Here is a 21,929-nt window from a genome sequence, read left to right as displayed (position 1 = left end):
GATCATTCAGGGTCTTGACGAAGAAGTCTGACCATCTTGTAGGTGGGCGTCCACGCGATCTTTTGACATCCCGTGGAATCCAGTCAGTAATGGCTCTAGTCCAGCGGTTGTCTGTAAACCTCATTACGTGTCCAGCCCATCTGATTTTTGATGCCTTGGCAAATGAGACAGCCTCCCTGATTCTTGAGCGTTGATGGAGATCAGAACTCTGGATTCTATCTCTCAATTGAGTGAATTGTGATATTCCAAGCATAGCTCTTTCGATTCCTCTTTGAGAGACCCGGATAGCGTTCTCATCCTGTTTTCGTAGGGCCCACATATTTGACCTAAATCTGTGTCCTGAGACTGGTAATTCTAGGAAAAATTAATCCCAAGCAGACAGTAAGCAGTTTAGGCATGGTGTAACTGCTAAACATTTCTTCTAACTGAAGATAATATCAGTGCTTTTCTTTTGAACTGATTTTATTTTCTGTTACTATATTGGACTGGAGTGATAGCATAGCAGGTACACAGCCACCTGGGCTGGCCCCAGTTCGATTCCTCCCACCTCTCTTGGAGAGCCCGGCAAGCAACTGAGAGTATCATGCCTGCATGGCAAAGCCTGGCAAGCTAACCGTGAGGTATTAAATATGCCAAAAACAGTAACAAAATCTCACAATGGAGACGGTACTGGTGCCCACTCGAGCAAATCGATGAACAATGGGAGGACAGTGCTACAGTGCTATTGTTCTACATAGATCTTGTTTCCTAATTCAGACTGGCATTCATTTTTATAAAGCAGTCTGCCTCTAATAACACTTCAATGCTTACTAGTTAGACTCAATGCTCTCTATTCATTACCCATGTCTGAAAGGGAAATTAACTTTGTGGAAGATGCATTTTTTTCCTTCTGAGAAGCGAGTCAAGATCACTGAGATCCAGGGGCTGAAACGATAGCACAGTGGGTAGGGTGTTTTCCTTGCACACGACTTACCCGGGTTCAATTCCCAGCATCCTATATGGTTCCCTGAGCACCACCAGGAGTGACTCCTGAGTGCAGAGCCAGAAGTAATGCATAGAGTCTGTGCATTGCCGGGTGTGACCCAAAAAGCAAAAACAAAACAACAACAAAAAGATCACTGAGATCAGGGGAGTGATGACATCACTTTTGTCACATTTTCTAGTCTGTATTTGCCACTAAATTATTCTCTGGAACATTTTAGTCACAAGGGAGACTATAGATTAGTTTTTGCATCTTCATAATGTAATAAGCTGCAGATATTTCCCAATACATTCATTACTCAACTAATACCGTGAGGTCCAATTCCTTGGCTGGACTGCTACTCTGCAATTTCCTGTGAAGAAGGCCCTTTGTTATATGGTGTGAACATTGAAAAGGAAGCTGATTGGCGATAAGGCAAAACTGATTTACTTATGAATCTCTGGATTGTGTTAGTTAATGAGTTTATTATGCCAGAATCAGCTCATCAGCATGACTGTCAGGCTCCAGGAAGAACAGGGAGATGGGGGAGGTCGCCCATCCTTGACTTCATAAGATCCTGGAGATTTCAGTCACAAAACTACATTCCTGAGTTTCTCAACAGATTTATTCCTGTATGAAGCTTGTCCTGAGCCTGTGGAGTCCAGGCATGAGCATGGTGGCAATTGGGTTAAGGAGGTTTTCGGCTGCCTGGACTCGGTTTGGGTGGATGTTCCCCTGAACAGATCACTAGAGCCCCACTTTGGGGTGCCCAGAATGGGACTTGGCCTGGTGCGGTATCTGGAGGCATCTCTGCAACTTGTTGATCTCTCTGCTTCATATTCTTGTCAGTATCTGGTGTTTCCAGTATTTTGGATTTTAGTTATTCTAATAGTTGTGTAGTCCTCTTGCCTTATTATTTGCATATTCCTTTCCCTATCTCATTTACCACGTGGAACATTTCTCAAAACATTGATGTGAGGCTGAAGAGATTGTATAATGCGAGGGGCAGGACACTTACCTTGCACACAGATAACCCAGGTTCAATTCCTGGTACCCTTTATGGTCCCAGGGCCCCACCAAGTATGATCCCCGAGCACAGAGCCACAGTAAGTACTGAGCACAGCTGGGTGTATGGTCCAAAAACAAACAATAAAAGCATACACACTCTATACCTTGTAAACTCTCATTAGATTATTTTTTCCTGTGGAGTTATGAGAAGTGTCTGTATTTTTGAATATGGAGTCTCCTATCAGATATGTTATTTGCATGTACTTTCATCAGTCTATAACCTTGTCTTTCCTCTGCCTTCTTTTATAGCACCAGTGTTTTAAATTTTGAAGTTGAACCTGTCAAATTTCTCTTTTATGGATGTGCTTTTTGGTGTTAAACACCAAACATTTGGTGCTGCAGCACTAAATCCCAGACATTTTTTCATGTTTTCTAGATAGTTTATAGTTGTCCTATTTAAGGCTGTGATATATTCTGAACTAATTATGTAAATGGTGAGTATATAAATTCTGTCAAGATCTATTTTTTGGCCTGTGGATTCATAATTTTTTTAAAAAAACTGGCAATCATTCCTGCAGTGGACTGTCTTTTTACTTTTATCAGTATTGGGTATGCTTGGGTGGGTCTGTTTCTGAGGGTTCTGTTTTGTTCCATTGCTAACAATACCATAAAGTTTGTATTATTGTATTTACATAGTGTCTTAAAATCAATGATATCATTCTACTTTATTCTCCTTTATGAAAAATGTTTTTAGTGATTTTAATTGTTTTTCCACATGAGTTTAGAAATATTGTCTATTAAAAGTTATTATATTAGTCAGCATTTTTTTCTTTTTGGGTCATACCCAGAGATGCACAGGGGTCACTCCTGGCTCTCTACTCAAGAATTACCTCTGGTAGTGCTCAGGGGACCATGTGAGATGCTGGGAATTGAACCCGGGATGGTCGTGTGTGAAGCGAACGTCCTACCTGCTGTGCTATCACTCCTGCCGTTAGTCAGTATTTTAAAGATTCATTTTAATGGGTATTTTATTTATTTCAATGGAAATTAGTTTAATATAAATTTAATGGTAATTTGCTAAATTTTGTGTGAAAATTAATTTGGAATTATTTAACATTTTTAATATCTGGAGCGATAGCACAGCGGTAGGGCGTTCGCCTTACAAGCAGCCAACATGGCCGACCCGATTTCGATTCCTCCGCCCCTCTCGGAGAGCCCAGCAAGCTACCGAGAGTATTCGATATGCCAGACACAGTAACAACAAAGTCTCCAATGGAGACGTTACTGGGCCCGCTCGAGCAAATCGACGATCAATGGGAGGGCCTTTACCTTTACCTTTTAATATCTGAAGTCTTCCACCTCATGAACACATTGTATTCTTATACTATATTCTTAGTTCCTTTATTGGGATTTAGCAGTTTTCAGCATACAGATCTGTCCATAGGTATACATTTATTTAGTTAGATGTATACCTAAATTATTTTTGCTTTTTGGTAATTAGAATTTGTATCTTAATTTGTTTACAGGCTAATTTGTCATTGTTTAGTTATATGTAGCTATGCCATTGATTTTGTTTGTTTATTTTGTATAATACAATCTTAAATATCTTATTTTTCGGGACTGGAGAGATAGCACAGTGGGTATGGCTTTTGCCTTGCATGCGGCCTACCCGGCTTTGATTCCCAGCATCCCATATGGTCCCCTGAGCACCGCCAGGAGTAACTCCTGAGTGCAGAGCCAGGAGTAACCCCTGAGCATCGCCGGGTGTGACCCAAAAAGCAATATATATATATATATATATATATATATATATATATATATATATGTGTGTGTATATATATCTTATTTTTCTTAAAAGCATCTTTTAAATGAATTCTTTAGTATTTTCTATATAGATGATCACATCATATGCAAATAGGCACTAGGCATATCTTTTATCCTTTCTTCCTAAGTTGCCTGTCTTTTTTATTTCCTTAATACAATGTTTAGAATTTTTAATATTAAGATGATGAAAAATAGTGAGTTAACTTCTTTACCTTGTTACTCATTTTAAAAGAAAAGTATTCAGCCTGTACCTTTAAAGATAATGTTTTGGGGCTGGAGAATAGTACAGGGGGTAAGCCATTTACCCTACATGTGGCAATCACTGGCACCACGTATGATCTCCTGATCTTTCAGGATCTTTGAACACAGAACCAGGAGTAAGCCCTAAGCAATGCCAGGTGTGGCCCCAAAACTAAAAACAAAGCCTATAAAGTTTAATGTAGACTTTCTGTAGAAGTATAAGTTCTTTATTGATTTGAGTGGTATTCTCTTTTGTTTTATGGGTGTTTTTATTGACAGGTGTTAAGTTTTGTAAATTAAATTTTATTTTTAAAATTGAAGTATAACTAGTACTCCTTTAGGAGCTTCCCTCCCATAATCTGGGGGCTTCACTACTTTCCTTTCCCTTTCTTTCCCTTTCCTTCAATAAAGTCTTTCAGAGTTAAAAAAAATTAAAGTTTAACGACATTGACTTTGTGTTCAAATGCTTTCTTTATTCATATGGTCAATGTGATTTTTCTATTTTTTGTTTTCACTTTTATTTTTAGTTTATTTATACGTTAATTTGTTAGTATAAAATACTGAATTAGCCTTATCTCTATAAGTTCTGCTTGTTTTTTGTGTTTAATTATTTTTATATTTTGTTTATTTTTCTACGTTTTAAATTTGGGTTTATACCACTATTTTTCTAAGTACTTAATACAAAATTTAGATGACTAATGTGAGCTCTGCTTTCTAATCTACGCATTTAGTTTTAAAATCTGTCAGCACTGCTTTATCAGTGCCTCATAAACTTTTTCTTTTTAATTTATTAATTTATTTATTTCTTAACAGTTGTAGATTTACAATTTTTTTTGTGCTTGGGTTTCAATTATACAATGATCAGATACCCATCCCTCCACCAGTGCCCGTTTTTAATGTTGCATTTCTATCTTCTTTTTTTGTATTTATATTTCCATTTACTTCATTCTAGTTTTCTAGTAGTTCTTTAAAACTTCATCTTTTCTCATAATCTATAAATATGTTATTAATTTCTAAGTGTTTCATCATTTTTCTGTTACATTGTTACTAATTTCTAAATTGATTTCACTGTGATTAGAAGTGTACTTTAAGTGATTATTATTCTTTTCATGTTATCAGTCATTTCAATCAGGTATACATTTGTTCACTCTGTGATCAATTTCCTCTCCTTATGTAGATTTCAGAAACTAGAAAGCAAAATTACCAGATCCCAAAATATTATCATGGAATATTCTGTTGTGCCCAAGTTTTAGATCCCCAACTGTGGAGAGACCAAGTCCACACACAATAACGCAAAAGCAAAGAAACTTTATTACTAGTAGCAAAGAAACTTTATTACTAGTCCGAGCCAGTGCTAGCCCAAGCTAGGGTCCAAGTCTCATCCAATGCAGTGAAGTTCTTGACAAGCACTCCGATTCCAAATCACAAGCAGTTTATATAGGTTTCAGAGTTAAGAACAGTCTATATACTGGGTTATTTTTTAGCATTGACCCTATTACAACAGTGGTCAGCAATTAGACAATGGTTAGTAACAGTTTCTAAGGAGGGTACAGTGACTCATGACTGGCCAGACCCTACTGCCCAGTTCCTTATCTCAGCAAATTAGTCAACTGGGAGTTTACCAGAATCTGCAAGTCCTACTTTGGGGAAACAGAAACTGAGGCCTACCTGAGACTTAACGTTGGCTGCAGCTTGTTGTGGCATCAGTTTCGCCCTCACAATACAACACTAGTGGTAAAATATTTCCATCCAGAGAGAGAAAATGAGAGGAAAAAGAAGTAACCAGCCCAAAGCATTCTGAAATCTAGCAGAAAAAACTTTTGAGGTCTGGCAATAATCCTCCTTGGCACTAACACCTACCCTGGGGTTAATTCTCTTTTGTCCCCAACATTCTAGGCTCCCTCTACCCCCTCACATACCCTCCTTTCTCTGTTTTCTTCATTTCCTTCTGGTTTATTGAAATTTTCTTAGCCCCCTTCTAAAAAAAAACCCAAACAGGGATCATCTTATTGATCTTTCCTTTGCTGCTGCCTCTATCTCCACATGCTTCCTGTGATATGGGGACCACAACAGCCTTGGACCACATTTGGCCAATGCTCAGGATCAAAGTCTTGACCTCCTGCATACAGCAAGGCAGGTGCTTGCAGCCCACCCTGTTTCCATCCCCATCATCACAAAGGGTACCCTGAGCCCCACCAGGAGTGATCCCTGAGCATAGAGCCAGGAGAAAGCCTGAGTGCCACCAGGTGTGGCTCAAGAAGGAAAATCAGAAAAGAAAAAAATTGCTGGATCGGACAAATCTACAGGAGGGAAGGCTCTTCCCTTGTGTGTGACTTGACTCAGGTTCAACCCCTGACACCCCATATGGTACCCCAGGACCTCCAAGAAGTGATCTCTGAGCCAGAAGTGGCCTCCCACAAGAACCAACAAAAAGTAGATTGGTCGCCAACAGATTTCTCTTAGTCTCCCAATCATGAGTGAATGTTTTGAAATTTTGCTTCATACAGGATCTGGAGTTTATAGTTCTTTTTTTGAAACATGTGAAAATTGTTGATCATTTCCTTTGGATCTCTAAGGTGTTTGTTGAGAAGTATCCTGAGATTCCAGCCATTTTCTTTTCTAGGGTATACTCTCTCCTATGCCCCGAATCCTGCCAGGGGTCCTCAGGCAAAGGCTCTGTCAGGAACTTCTCAGAGCCTCTGCTGGCACTCAGGGTTACCTGGAACTACTGGACCATCTTCTAGGCCTTTCTTGCTGGGATTATAGCTGCAGAGCTGTAGGGATCAACTCAGGGTTTCAAATTTTGGCTTTAGGCTTGTATGGAAAGTGGACTGAGACACTCAGCTATCTGCTAGGTCCCATAAGGGAGTTCCTTGTCTTTAGTTTCAAAAGTTTGTGTGTGCTATGACTTAATGTGGATTGCTTGTTTGATGCTTAATCCCTTGAGTTCAATATTCTCGGATGTCTTGGCTTAAAATGTCTCTTGTCAAATTTGAGATGCTTTCTGCCACAATTTCCTTTTTAATTATTGATTATTTTTCTTCTTTTGCAAATCTGCTAAGAATACTCTATCTTTGTTATGGTTTTGTGGGTCCCCAAGGATTTGTTCACTGTTTTTGAAGTATATTTTTTCTATTGTTTTGAATGCGAAGTTTTTGTTAGTCTGTATTTCAGTTCATTGCTTCTTTTCTATTCTCACTACAGTGATTCTTGGTTTATTAATTTTGTTTTGTTTTGTTTTGTGATTCTGATCTTCAGTTCTAAAATTTCCATTAGGTTCTTCCTTATATCTCCTGTTTCTTTGCTCTAGTTTATTTTTGCTGCACTTTTAATGGTAATTGAGGAAACACGGTTACAATAAAAAGTGCAGAGGTTTAGGTTTTCAGTCTACAAACTCATCAGTGACACAGGCACTGTCAGCACTGTCCTCATGTCACTTCAGCTTGTCTCTTCCTCCCACTCAGTAAGCATCACTCCCCTTGCTTGGTGACCTCAGTCCTAACATTAAAGCTCAAGGATTCGCTGTCATTAGATATAGTCTATTCCCTTGGTTTTTACCTTCTTAGCCAAACACAAGTGAGACAATCTGGTATCTGTCCTTCTTCTGACATATTTACTTAAGGAGACATCTTCTACCCTGTATTAGCTTCATCCATATTGTAGCAAAAGGCAAGATTTAATCTTTTCTTACAGATATGTGGTATTCAGCTGTGTGTATATATCCCACAGCTCCTCTGTCCATTCAAACATCATCGGACATTTGGGTCGTTTCCAGTTGTTGGTTATACTCAGCACTGGTATGAACATAGATGTTCGTGTATCTTTTGGTGTTAATGATGTTTTTGTGTTCTTGGGATTTATATCACAGAGTGAGAACTGTTGATTAATTTTATGAGAAGTTTCCATTACATTTTCCATAGAGACTGAATCAGACAATATTCTCATCAATAGTGAATTGGACTATTTTGCACCTTATTTGGTGTCCTCAAGCAGGGTTAGATATAAATATATACGTTTTAGTTGAAAAATATAAATCTAACCCTGACCTCATCCCTGCAACACAAGTTGCTGAATGGCCTTTTTGGTTCTCTGTGGAACTGTCTCGGAGACCCAGAAGGGTAATCCTTGTTATGATCAGTGGAAGGGTTCTACTTCTTTATAGGATTGCCCTTTATGATGGAGGAGAAAGAGAATCTCCTTACTGGTTGATGGGATCAAAGTTTTAGTTTTCTAACACCATTCCCAGGGAAGGATTGGAATTGGTGGTGGTTGGAAAGTATTTTCACAGCCTGGTAAAGGTGAGAGTTGAGACTACCCTCTTGGGTTTGTAGGTTGTGATGAAGTTGTATGTTTTTTTTCTGCTGTGTATTTCTAGAGTTGAATAGTTACATCAAGTTAAAAAAAATTAGCCAGACTCCCTCTCTGTGTCTCACCCCCTGTCTCAACCTCTGAGTAATTAGAATAGGTTTTGTTGTTTATATTTTTATTTTTGTAATTCCTGCTACTTGTTCTTCAGTCTGTACTTCCTGTTGTTTGTGGGTTCCCAGTTTCTGTAGCTCCAACTCTAAATGAAGAGAACAGAAAACAGGTTGTTTACTATTGTCTTATACCTTGGGTTTCAAGGTTCCTAGTTGGTCTTCTTCCTTTAACTTTTAGATTTTTCTCATGTTTGTCTTATATCTACTAGAGGAATTTTAGTTATACTTGGAAAGAGGGATAGGGAAATGTGTGTCCACTCCACCTTCCTGGAAGCAGACATTTTTCTAGGTGTTTCTGAAGAAGTACCATCTAACTTTTCAGCTGTAATTCATGTTATTAAGATGTTATCCTATTTGAATATTTAGAATCCAATGTTAGGGACAAATTATTTATATCAGAAAGACTTGAGATGAATAGTAATTTGATGGCATTTTACTAGGAGAAGGAGAATTTGTCAAATTTTGCACAATATGTGTGCATCATTTCTTATCAAGGATTCTACTTGGTAGAATTGAAATTATTCTTGGAAGAAATTGAAATTATATCTTACCAAGGATTCTACTTGGTATAATTGAAATTATTCTACGTATTTTTGCCCCCCCCCCCCTTTTTTTTTCTTTTTGGTTCAAATCTGCAATGCTCAGAGGTTACACCTAAGTCCTCACTCAGGAATTACTCCTGGTGGTGTTCTAGGAACTATATGTGATGCTGAGAATCGACTCTGCTGGGCACAAGTAAGGCAAATGCCCTCCTTGCTGTACTATCATTCCAGCCCCCAAATTATTCTACTCTTAAAAGAACAAAATCCTTGTATTAAAATATGTATAAAATATTAATATATCTGTAATAAAGTGGTAAAACTTTAAAAAAATTTGAGATTGATATTTGCTTCTTATAGTTTACAATTTCTCTGTGTCTGGATATGTGTATTTTTCAGCTCCAAACTTTATTTACATGACAGGGTTATTGAGTGAACCTGACTTTCTAATTGTGGGGTCACTTGATCACTTTATATCTCGTTACTCATCGATTTTCTTGAACAGGCGCTGGTAACATCTCCATTTATCCCTGTGGCATAGCCCAATGGCATCTGCTTGCTCCAGGAACACGAAGAGGCTCAAACCAATCGTTCAGGGTTTTGACAAAGAAATCTGACCATCTCGTAGATGGACAGCCACATGATCTTTTGATGTCTCATGGAATCCAGTTGGTAACGGCTCTAGTCCAGCTGTCATCTCCAAATTGCATTATGGGTCCAGCCCATCTGATTTTCAAAGCTTTGGCAAACGAGATAGTGTCCCTGATTCTCAATCTTCGATGGAGGTCAGAACTCTGGATTCTTTCTCTCACTTGAGTGAGGCCTGATACTCCAAGCATAGCTCTTTCAATTCTTCTTTGTGAGATCTGAATAGTGTTCTCATCATGTTTTAGTAGGGCCCAGGTCTCTGAGGCATATGTTGATGCAGGAAGAATGGTAAAACTGAAGAGATGTGCCCAGAACCAGAGGTTCTTTGTCCTCTTAGCTATTTCTTTGATGCTCTTGAAGGTGTTCCAAGCTGCTCTCTTCCTCCTGCGCAACTCAGGTGCCAGGTCATTCATCATGTTGACTTCTCGACCTAGGGACACATAACTGTTGCATTCAGAGATGTTCATTCTGTTAAGAGCAAATGAAATATCAGAAATAAGTCCATTTCTCATAAACATTGTCTTCTTGAGATCCAGCTGTAGTCCGACCTTTCCATATTCATGGTTGAAGTTGGCCAGCATTTGTGCCACTTGACTAATTCTGGTGTTATGAGAACAATGTCATCAGTGAAGCAGAGGCAGTGTAGTTGCTAACTGTCTATCTTCACTCCCATTCCTCTCATTCCAGTCATCGCATGACATTCTTGAGGGTGGCACTGAAGAGTTTCGGTGAAATGGCATCACCCTGCCAAACCCCTCTCTTGACATGGATGATCACTTCCTTGTAGAATGGTGAGATTCTGGTAGTGAAACCATAATACAGTTCATGGAGGATCCTGATGTATTGAGTTTGAATGCCCTATTTGGCTAGGGCTACAATGATCACTTCCATCTCAACAGAATCAAAGGCCTTCTTTAAATCAATGAACGTTAGCCAGAGTGACATCTTGAACTCCTGAGAAACATTAACAAGCTTGGTTACTGTGTGGACATGGTCGATCGTGCTGAATCTTTTTTGGAACCCAGCTTGCTGGCATGGTTGTCCTTCATCTAGTGTTCTGCCAATCCTATTCAGGATGACCTGAGTGAACAGCTTGTAGACCACAGATAAGAGGCAGATCGGGTGATAGTTGCCAATATAGTGGCTGTCTCCCTTCTTGTACAGTAGTACAGTCCTGCTGGTTTTCCATTGGGATGGAAACTTGCTTTCAGACAAATAGCGTGTGAAATGCCGAGCCAGTCTATTAATGAGTACTGACAGCAGGTTCTTCAGTTGTTCAGGTCTGACCTTGTCTGGGCTGGGTGCTGTTCACTTCTTTACCAATGAAATGGCTTGTGGGATTTTGTAAGGGAGAACATTGGGAATGACATATCCATCTTGCAGAATTTGGTATGTGGGCAGGTGGACGTGGCTATCGAAGAGATCCGAGTAGAAGTCATGGATAACCTTCTCCATTGCCCTTCTGGAAGATGTGATAGATCCATCAGGACGTCGGAGGGCAGTCATCTTAGTCTTCTAGTTGGTGAAGGACAGGCGGGCATTGTGAATGCTTTTCCTAGCTTCTGCTGCATCTGCCAGCACTGCTGCTCTTCTCTCTTTGAGGTCTTCCTTGATGTCTTCTCTGCACTGCTTTGTGAGCTCAGACATTTGCTTGTGGTTGCTTGAGGTTTGCACCCAACACGTTGGTGAATGACCTCGAGAGTTTTCGAAGACAGGTGTCTTTTTGTGGATATCTTTCTCTCAGCATTCCTCGCACAATCATGGAGGTGCTGAATTTATCGTATTCTTCATCAATGTTGTCAATGATGGCATCTTCCTATGTTGCTGCAATAGTGCCAAAGAGCTCCCAGTTGGTGGTCGTTCTGGAAGTTCTCTTTTTAAACTTTGCAGCCTTTTCTCCCCAATCCATGATGTAGGATTTTTCATAAAGGAGACGGTGGTCTGATCCCATTTGATATTTTGGGACAACAGCCACATCAGTCAGGCAAAATTGTCGATTGAATATAATGTGGTCAATTGTGGGGTAGAAATATCAAAACATTGATACATAAATATAGTACTATTGTTAGGCTGCTTGCCTTGCATACTGTCAACACTGGTTTGATACCTGGAACTGCATTTGTCACTGAGTATGCCAGGATTGGTTCTTGAGAACAGAGTGAAGAGTAAGCCCTGGCAGTTCTGGATGTGCCTTCCCTCCACTCCCAATCCCTGCCACCCTCCTATTGTCAACAAAATGTTTCTATAAATTCATATTTTTCTCTCAAAAGACAAAAAGAAACATAATTTTGATCAAGTTCCAAAGCCATCTAAAAAGCATAAAAACTTTTTTGGTATATCTTTCTCTCTGTGCTTTGAATTTGGAAATTTCTTCTCAAAATTTTAAAGATTTGGAAGTTGATTTTGTTTTAATTCTTGGAGACCTTCAAATCCACTTATGTTGCAGCAAGTCTTTTGTCCTTCAGTCTGTTCAGGTCTGCTCAGATCTGGATTATTTCTAGCTGTCTTTACTGATTTACTTGGAAGCTGAGAATGTTGGCATTTACATTGTTTCTCTAGATTTTTCTGATTTTTCTCAGAAAGGGCTGAAACTTCCATAGCACAGGAGATGACATGCAATTTTCTTTATGAAAGTTGTTATTTAATTGACTTGACTTTATCTTTATAATTTAAAAGGATTAAACTCTAATATTTTTATTGTTTTTCAAAGCTCATGTTGTCATATTAGGATCTGATTGCTGGCCAATTGTTACCTGTGAGACATATTATTTTCATGCCAATGGAATTTAGTCTTCCCAATCATGATGAATAATATCATCATTCCTCCCTGAGTCAATTTATCTTCATGTATTCTGCTTCCTAAGAGGTTTCTCACTTTTTGTTCTAATCCAACTTACCACTCCCCCCACCCCTCAACTTATTTAGTTCTAATATAAACACATTGCACACACATGTGTTTCATCTATATCTTCTTAGAATTTGTTTTATATCTGGGACTTAGAGTTTAAGATGTGCATCTCCCTGATATTACCATTTTGTTGCTAGAACTCCTGATGACATTAGTCCAGGGTGCTCTGCTGTGCACTATGTTATCACATCTAACTTCTGGAACCCAAGTTTTCCCCCTGAGGGAAAGGCTTTAACATATCTCAAATGTGACTGAACTTTGGGACCAGAGAGATAGTATAGAAGGTTTGACTTTTGCCTTGCATATAGCTGCTCTGGGCTGAATTCCTGGGACCCACATATGGTCCCCCAAACACTACCAGGAGTAATACTTGAGTGCAGAGCCAGAATTGAGCCCTAAACACAGTCAATTGTGATCCCAATACATCAATCACAAAATAAAGTAGCATGTCTGAGTTCCTATGCCTCTTGGATCTTTCATATTCATTCTGCCCAGGTGTCATTCCATTCTTATAGTTAATTTTATTTAATGTAGAATTTCAAATTTCAGTGGCAGTAGAGAAAGCCTTGCAAAATTTTATGTCTAAATTAGCTCCATTAATTTTCTATACAGTCATTTTTTAAAATGCATTGTAGCCTGACCATGACACATCCTTGTTTTCTTGGTTTTGTCTTGGGAACCTTTGCTGATACCCAATGCTTGCCCCTGGCTTTACACTCAGGGCTCACTCCTGACAGGGCTCAGTAGACCCTATGTGGTGCTGGGAATTGAACTGAGTCAGTCATGTGCAAGGCAGATGCCCCACCTGCTGTGCCTGACACACCTCTGGTGTGCAGTGACTGCTATATAATCTTGTACTTCGTTTTTTCATGTCTTTTATATTTGGCTTTAGGGTTTGAGAAGATGATTTTCACTGTTCAGAGTTAGTTCTGGGTGTTGGAAGCAAGAAGCTGGGATAAATGAGCTCCATCTCTGGAGTCAGCTTCTGTTACTAAAATTCAACCTGGGCAAGTGATTTAATCTTCTCAGCATGTTTGTTGCCTAAAACTGGGAATAGCAGTGATGACAGCACTGTTAGATTTTAAATAAAGGGTAGCTGAAATGTAGCATAGAAAAAATACCTACCACAGTTGCTATCATATGGAACCTTTTTAATAGTTGAAATTAAAAGAATTATATATCAATGGTTAAAAATTTAAATTTAGAATTCTGCCAAACAGCATCAGCTAGTCTCTCCAGTTGTTCTGACCTGATTAAGCTTACATTTAGCAATAACTGAAAAGGACTACTTATTAACTGTGCAGCATACACTTGAAAGATGCTCCTGTCTAAACATGAGGTTACTTACTGGTTATGTGAACACAAAGATACACATCTAAAATCATCCAAAGAGGCTGGGGCCCACCCCTGGCTTCCTAAACCAGAAGCTCTGGCATGCTAATATCTATTTGTCTGCACTTATCAAGCCCTACAGCAGATTCTGGTTTACGCTGAAATTTGAAACCATCATTAAATTAGGGTTCAGCTCCTTTTCCATGCATTTTTGTCTCTTGTTGCTCTCCTTCAGCATTTCGTATTCCTTCTGTTTTCATGCTCATCAGGTATGTATAGCTGATTAGGAATCAAAAAGATTCAACATGGAATGTATTGTCTGCTATATTTAGGAATACTATTTTCCATCTTTTTCTTACAGGACAAAATGATCTAAATGTGGAGGAAAGCTACTGGCTGAACCAAACCCTCTAGAATTTTCTGTTTGATTTTTTACCTTTTTATTTAATATTAACAATCAAGACCACAAGATCTTTATTTTATTTCCTTGGATATAATCCTTGAGGAAGTATTTTTAGTCTCTAGAACTACTTTGTTGATTGTTATTTTAAGAAGCTTCCCTACCTAGTCTTAGTGTAATCCTTTAAAAAATATTTTCAATGTTTCACTGCTTATTTCAACATATGACTAAAGTTAGAGTGACTTCTTAAAAGCATCTTTATTTGCTTAAAAGCATTTTTTGTATAAAAAGTGGGCAATTGTAAATACAATTGCATTTGTTCTAGACAGATAATTTCTGGATAAACAACAATTCGGTTGCTTTAAAAGCTATCATTGTCATGTTTTCACATTTTTCCAGGCATGCAAAGTGAAGCATTAACAAAATATAGAATTGAGAAAGGAAGTATTGGATCTTATGTAAATTTAGTATGAGATTTCTTAGATAGCCAATCCTTTCCATTTACTTATTAAGGGATCCTAATGTGTTGGAAATTCCAAGAGAATTAACTTTAGGGCAGACAGACCTACATAACATTAATTTTGTTATCTTTAACCATGGAGATTGGATAAGATTCTTCTTCTTCTTCTTCTTCTCTTCTTCTTCTTTAGAACTAAAACTCTGATTTCTCATGTTTAGAACAAAGACAAAAAAGCCATTTTTAGAGGTTTATGAGGATTAATGAGATAATATACATAAAGTATCTGTAAGGAATCTGACATGTATAAGAGCACAATAAATATTGCAACTGGTCCAAGGCATTTTGAACATTACATAGTCTAGATTTCACATTAATTATTCTCATTGATGAGATGGTTTTATAAAAATTTTCATTTTTGAGTCTTTGTTTGAGCCTTCAAATTTTCTAGCAAGGGTCTAAAAAGGATATTTTTATTTATTTTGAATTCTTCAACAGAGAGCAATCTCTTAATGACTAGCCAATTAGCAGCTTTGACATGGTTTCATAAGCAATGTTAGATGAATAAGAATTAGATGCAGGAGTGATTGAGCATTGAAATCCTCTAGTTTGAGCTTTGCCCTTAACAAATCAAGAACTGAGGCCTGACATGGGGATGACATTCATATATAGCCAAGTTCTCCTAGCTCATCTTGGCATGCTGTGACATGTTCTATTACTTGATAACCTGTTAGATGACAGAAAGAAATACATCATCTTCGATATTCAAAACTAGTCAGTAACTATGAGGCCTACAGCTGTGGCTTCCATATCTCTGCATCTGCCACTTCCCTCACAGTTCCTGATTCTGCAAAAAAGACTGCCAAGACTGAGGGCTGGCCAAATTCCAGATGCACTGCTATTATCTTCCTTGCTTGAAGGACACTTCCCATTCTTCCCCATTTTAATCTCATTAATTCTAATTGTGAATCACACGATAAGATGCCCTGAAGCCATCATAATCCTATTCTCATTTCCCGCCTCCATACATAAGACTCTGAAGGCTAAATTCCTTTATCATATTTTTAAATATAGTTTAGATTATGTATTTAAAATTATGTTGATATTCATGACTGCACAATACTTATGTCATAATTCTGACCACATTTTGTTACAAGAATATATTGGAATGTCAACTTTGATAAATTTATAAAGCTCTTAAGTGCTGGAAACATATATTCTACATTTTCAGTGTCTAGTATATAACATGTTTTATATTTTCAGTCAGTGTTGGTTGAAGTGAGCTTTAGAGAGCTATCTTTTGAGCTATATTTACATTCTACTGTGATCTTATCTTGGCATAATGATGTTAGATATTCGTGACTGACTCAAAGTTTATTTCTACAAATAATGACAAAAATTGAGACTTATGGTCTCAATACCTGAGTAATTTAACTCTGTCACTTACAGGTTGAAAAGATAGAAAAGCGGTTAAGATGTTTGCTTTGCATGAGACTCCAGTTTGATTCTGGTACCACATATGGTCCTTCTGAACATTGCCAAGACTGATCTCTGAGCACTGAACTAGGAATAACCCCTGACCACAGATCCAGGAATAATCCCTGAGTACAATGGGACTGGCACAATAAACAATACAATAAAAATAACAATATTTTTACGTGGCAAGAGAAACTTGGGCTAAAATACAAGTAGCACAATAAATTGTTTAATGATTTTATACCATTGGCAAAGATAGTGAAAGCAAAACAAACAAGTAGAAATGTAACAAATAACAATATTTTTACGTGGCAAGAGAAACTTGGGCTAAAATAGAAAAACACCTTACTGAATCAGAGAAAATATTGTACACAATACATCAGACATAGGAGAAATATCCAATATATATAAAGTGCTCACAAAGTTCAACAACAAAGAAACCAATGACACCCTCCTTAAAACTGAAAGAGGAAATAAATGGGTAGTTTCATAAAGAGGATATAGGAATGATCAAAAAGCATGAAAAACTGTTGGTCATACTGTATTATCAGGGAAATGCAAATCAAAACAATGAGGTCTGCTCTCACACTAGTGAGAACGGCATACATAAAAATCGCTAGAAACAACCAGTGTTGGTAGAACTGTGGTAAAAATTAAACTCTTATTCACTGCTGGCAGAGCTATTTTCTGGTTTAGTTTCTATGGAAAACAGTTTGGAGATGTCTCATAAAACTAAGGATAGCACTTCCATATGATCTCGTGATTCCACTTTTCATCTACAGCAAAACTCAAGAATGCTAATCTAAAAGGAGAGAAGCACAACTAGATTGATTGCAGTGCTTAGTACACAGGGCAGCATATGGAGGAAGCCAGAAGTCCAGTGATAGACAATGGATGAGGATGTTGTGGTTGAAGTACACAATGTTGTATTATGAAGCTGAAAGGAGTCAGTCTGCAGGTCCTCCAACCTGGGTGGAACTGGAGGAATCATGCTGAACAAATTAGCTGGAGGAAGAAGCACTGGGTGATCTCCCTTATCTGTGGTATATGATGAAACAAGGCAAGGAGACAGAAAATAGTAACTTTTGGTAAAGTCTTGGTACTCAACTACAGACAAAATTCCAGAGTAGTGGAGAGTAAGTGGATGGTGTGTGATGTAGGGGCATGGGTGGGCTCTTGGACATTTTGGAGGTGAGGTAACTGCATATACCTAGACCATAAATGCCCATATAATTATAAATAATTAACCTAAACTGTGATAAAATTTTTTTGTTTTTGTTTTGGGTCATATTCGGTGATGAATGGGGACCATGTGAAATGCTGGATATCAAACCCAGGTCATCTGTGTGCCAGATAGATGCCCTACCCACTATACCGTAGCCTCCAACCCTATGATTAAGCTTTTATGTATAACAAGAGATCACAAAAACACAGAAAAAAAAATGTGCCTTTGTTTAAAAAATCATTTTTTGGTGATTAAAAACGAATATATATATATGTATATACACATGTGAAATATAAAAATTCTTTGAGACCAATTTGGGAGACTCTCTAAAGAAAAAAACAAACAAAATCCATAACATATAGACTTCATCAACTCGTATAATAAAAATGCATTTTGTAATTTACAAAATTCCTTTCTCCTACAAAGGCTGTGAAATAAATCACTGGTACCTTATTATAGCTATGCCCTATCCTCCTTGGTCATAGACCTGTTGTAGAGCTACCAAGAGGATGTTTGCCTTTTGATAAACAAAATGCAGACGAACAAAAAGCTGCTGATGTTCCCCTTCCCTTTCCCAGCATATCAGTTCTATGGACCATTCCTGATCAAGAATTGAGAGAGTAGTGTGTTTTTTGAGAGCATTTGTACTGATAGAACACCATAACTTTAGGTGATCTCATCTGCCATTTTACCTGTTTCTTCTCTCTGTCTCCCCACCCATCTCTCTCTCCTTTCCTCCATCTCACTCTCCTTTCCCCCATCTCTCTCTCTCTCTCTCTGTCTTTCCCTGTATTATCTTTGAGGAGGCTATTTTCAAATTTCAAATTTCAAATACCTGAGGATATGAATGAAACAACAAACTCTTCTCTTCACACTAAATGTGACTTCTATTATGCCCTTACTGATATTCACATTTATGAATTTATTTATGCTCTTCCTATTTAAACTCATACAGACTTTAGTTCCATTTTGCCTCTTATTATACTTTACATAAAATATAGATTTTACATTATTTTGTGTATGAGCATAATGGAGTATAATTTATCTTTAAGAATTATGGTAGGAGATATGAAATTTCCCATTTTAAATATTCTTCAGTGTATGGTATAGTAATATTAAGTGAATTTATAATACTGTAATACAGGTCTCTAGACATTTTTTTTTTATTTGGGGCCATTACTAGTAGTGCTCAGGGCTTACTCCTGGCTCTGGGGTCAGGGGCCATTTTAGTAGGACTTGGGGAACCATATGTAGTGATGGGGATAGAAATGGCTTTCACTGATTCCAAGTAAAGTGCTTTAAGAATTGTACTGTCTCTCTGGTTACAGTTGTGAAATTTTGTTGCTGCCAAATGACATCCTATTCATTCTCCACCGCATTCTGCTTTCTAGCTCAGATTTCAAGTTTCTCATGTAAAAAGAACCCTACAGTATATTTTTGTGACTGACTTATTTCAATTGGTATATAGTATCTTCAAGATTCATTTATACTTATAATCTAGGTTTCCTTCATTTTAAAGCCAGCAGAAGCCCATATTATATAAACTTTGTTCATCCATTTTTCCACAAATAAACATTTGTGATGCTCTATTTTCAGCTTTTGTGAACATTGTCATTATGAATATGGTATGCAACTATTTCTTTGGGATTTACTTTTAATTCTTTTGGTTCAATATCTGCCTCTGTTTTCAGCTGTTGTGAATATTGTCATGATGAATATGGTATGCATATATATTTTTCTTGTATTTACTTTTAATTCTTTTGGTTCAATATCTAGAAATAGACATGTTAATAATTTTGACATGATTTTAGTTTCTACAGAAATAAATATTATAGATAAAAATAATCCAGACAACTACTTCATAATATGATGATCTATTTGCTAGCAATTAGAGTGATATAAAGTTGATCATTAGCTGGATTCTAAGCAGCAGGAGAAACTAGGATAAAGGCCTAAAGGATTTAGGCCCTTTTCTTTTTCACCTTTAATGTGCAAGAGATGCTAGGGAAAACTAGGGGAAATTCGAGATCACATGAATGATTCAAAGCACAGGAGAACAGAACAGATATTTTTGAATTGTAGTATGCAGACCTTGAATCTTTTACAAAAGCTTTGTGAGGTCAAGATACGTTCATTTTAATATGAAGATGTCACTTTCCATCTTCACTTTGATAGAATTTGGTGTAAAAGGGGATGACAAATGGCACAGAAGGAGATGACAAAACTAGAACCTTAACACAAAGAAACAAGGGCACCAACTGTATTTTCTCCAATGTTTGTGCTCTTGAAAAATTTGAATATACTCAGTTTAGCAGAAAACATATTTTATTAAACTTAGATTCATGAGTGCAGAGTTTTCAAAGTGTCAAATGTTAAAAATAGGAGGTACACATAGAGCCTCTTGCATGTTAAAGTATGGTTGTCTTGAGTAAAAGTATTTGTGTAATTAAGTTAAGCATAATAGATAATTGATTTATGAATTACTACTTCTACTTCAAATGATTATATTTTGGTTTGTGTATGTTCTGTATAGCCATTTTTCCTGAAAATTAATTAAGTGAGCTAATTTCTTCCATAAACAACTTGCAACAATAATGAAATTGGGGATTTCAAATGAAAATTGAAATTTGGAAAGCCTCTATTTCCTGGCATCAAATTAACAATTTCCCAGCAGTTGAAGAGCTGCTCTTTTTGATATTGTATGATGAAAGGTGCAAACATTTGGAAGACCTACATAACTTAATATAACAAAATTGTGTATTGGTAGAAATGTACACAAAGCACAAAATTACATTAATGATTTTGATGGAAAAGAGTATGAAAAACTGTTTCATGATTGTGTTGCAGGGATACAAAAATATCTCTGTCCTGAGTTCTCAATCAATAGAGAGAAAAAGAAACCACCAGATTACATATTTATGGATGAGTTATATAGATGTATAGATTTGCTGATTCCAAAACAAAAGGGTGCAAAATTGCACATGACTTAAGGAGTGAATAGAGACTTTAACTTTAAGGACACAAAAGACAATTTGGTTAAAACAGTGACTCATGTGACCAAGACCTGATGTTTTATGATCACATGTTTGTCTTGCTAGATATATTTTTCCAACAGAATATTTCTTTCTTTTTTTTCTTTTGGGTCACACTCGGCGATGTACAGGGGTTACACCTGGCTTTATACTCAGGAATCACTCCTGGTGGTGTTCAAGGGACCATATGGGATGCTGTGAATTGAACTCCAGTTGGCTGCGTCCAAGGCTAAGGCCCTGCCCACTATGCTATCGCTCCAGCCCCCAGAATGTTTATTTTTATAATAATATAAATTCTAGATAATATCTCCAGCTTTCTTTTTTTTAGGTAACTAAGGAAGTGATAAGCATTTCCTGTGACCTCCAGGGTCTGGATTCACTTGAGCTCAAAGTAACATGAGAATAGGACAAGCCAGAGAAAGATCTGTTTCTTACACTGAGTGAGGTCCCTCTCAGTTCTAGATTTCCCACTGCAAATAAACTTGAAAAAAACTACTTAATTTTGTAGAAACCTCTCCATGCAGTTTTCCTCTGAGACTGAACTGAAAAAATTCCCACTTAAAATGGTTGAAGGTACATATCCCCCACCTTCCTTCCAGCACTGGTTGTTTCTACTCTTTTGGATGTGCGCCAAACTCGCTGGAGTGGATTGATGCCCTGTTCATCACGGGCATATACTGTGTGTCCATAAAATCTTGAGCAATGAGAAAAGTAAATACCAAGTTTTTCTTGTATGATTTTTGTGTGAATTCTATTAATGTTAAACTAGATTTTATGGGCCGCCATATCACGCATAGGTGTCCTGGAGCCCTTTTGGAAATACGACTGTGATGCAAAGTACATAGTGAAGGGAAACAGGGTCAGCAGGATTTTCCAAACGACATCGTAGACCAGCAGGAATTTTGGACATTTCAGAAAATACACAGTGCCCATTGTGAGTTGTGTATGTGCGTGGTGGGTGCTATGTTGCTGTTAAAGTCGTTCTCATTTTATCGGCTTGGTCTCATTATCTCTAATATTCACAAAAACATCTTCCCTGCTTCAATTTTCTTCCTTGTTTTTAGGTTTCAGAGCATCTGGGCAGCTATTCTTTATAATCTTTTCCCTCAGGAGTGCTGATTTTGTGTTTAAACACCTTTTAAGCAAGGTTTATTTTTATTACAACTTGAAGGGTTTTTTTTTATCAAAAGTATTCTTGAAACATTTTATGAGAACCATGCTTTTTATTTCTTGATAAGGTAAATATGATAAAATTGAATGTTATCTAGGTCTTTCTTGGAAGTGAAGTATTGATCAGATGATGATAGCTCAGAGAGAATGGATACCATAATTCTAATCACGAATCTACCGTTTCCCATGGCATCTATATCTGAATCATTATTTAAGATCTACATTACATTT

The sequence above is a fragment of the Sorex fumeus genome, unplaced genomic scaffold (genome assembly GCF_029834395.1).
Source record: "Sorex fumeus unplaced genomic scaffold, SorFum_2.1 ptg000131l, whole genome shotgun sequence".
In the NCBI taxonomy this organism is placed as follows: Eukaryota; Metazoa; Chordata; class Mammalia; order Eulipotyphla; family Soricidae; genus Sorex; species Sorex fumeus.
Note: the sequence above shows the minus strand (reverse complement) of the source record.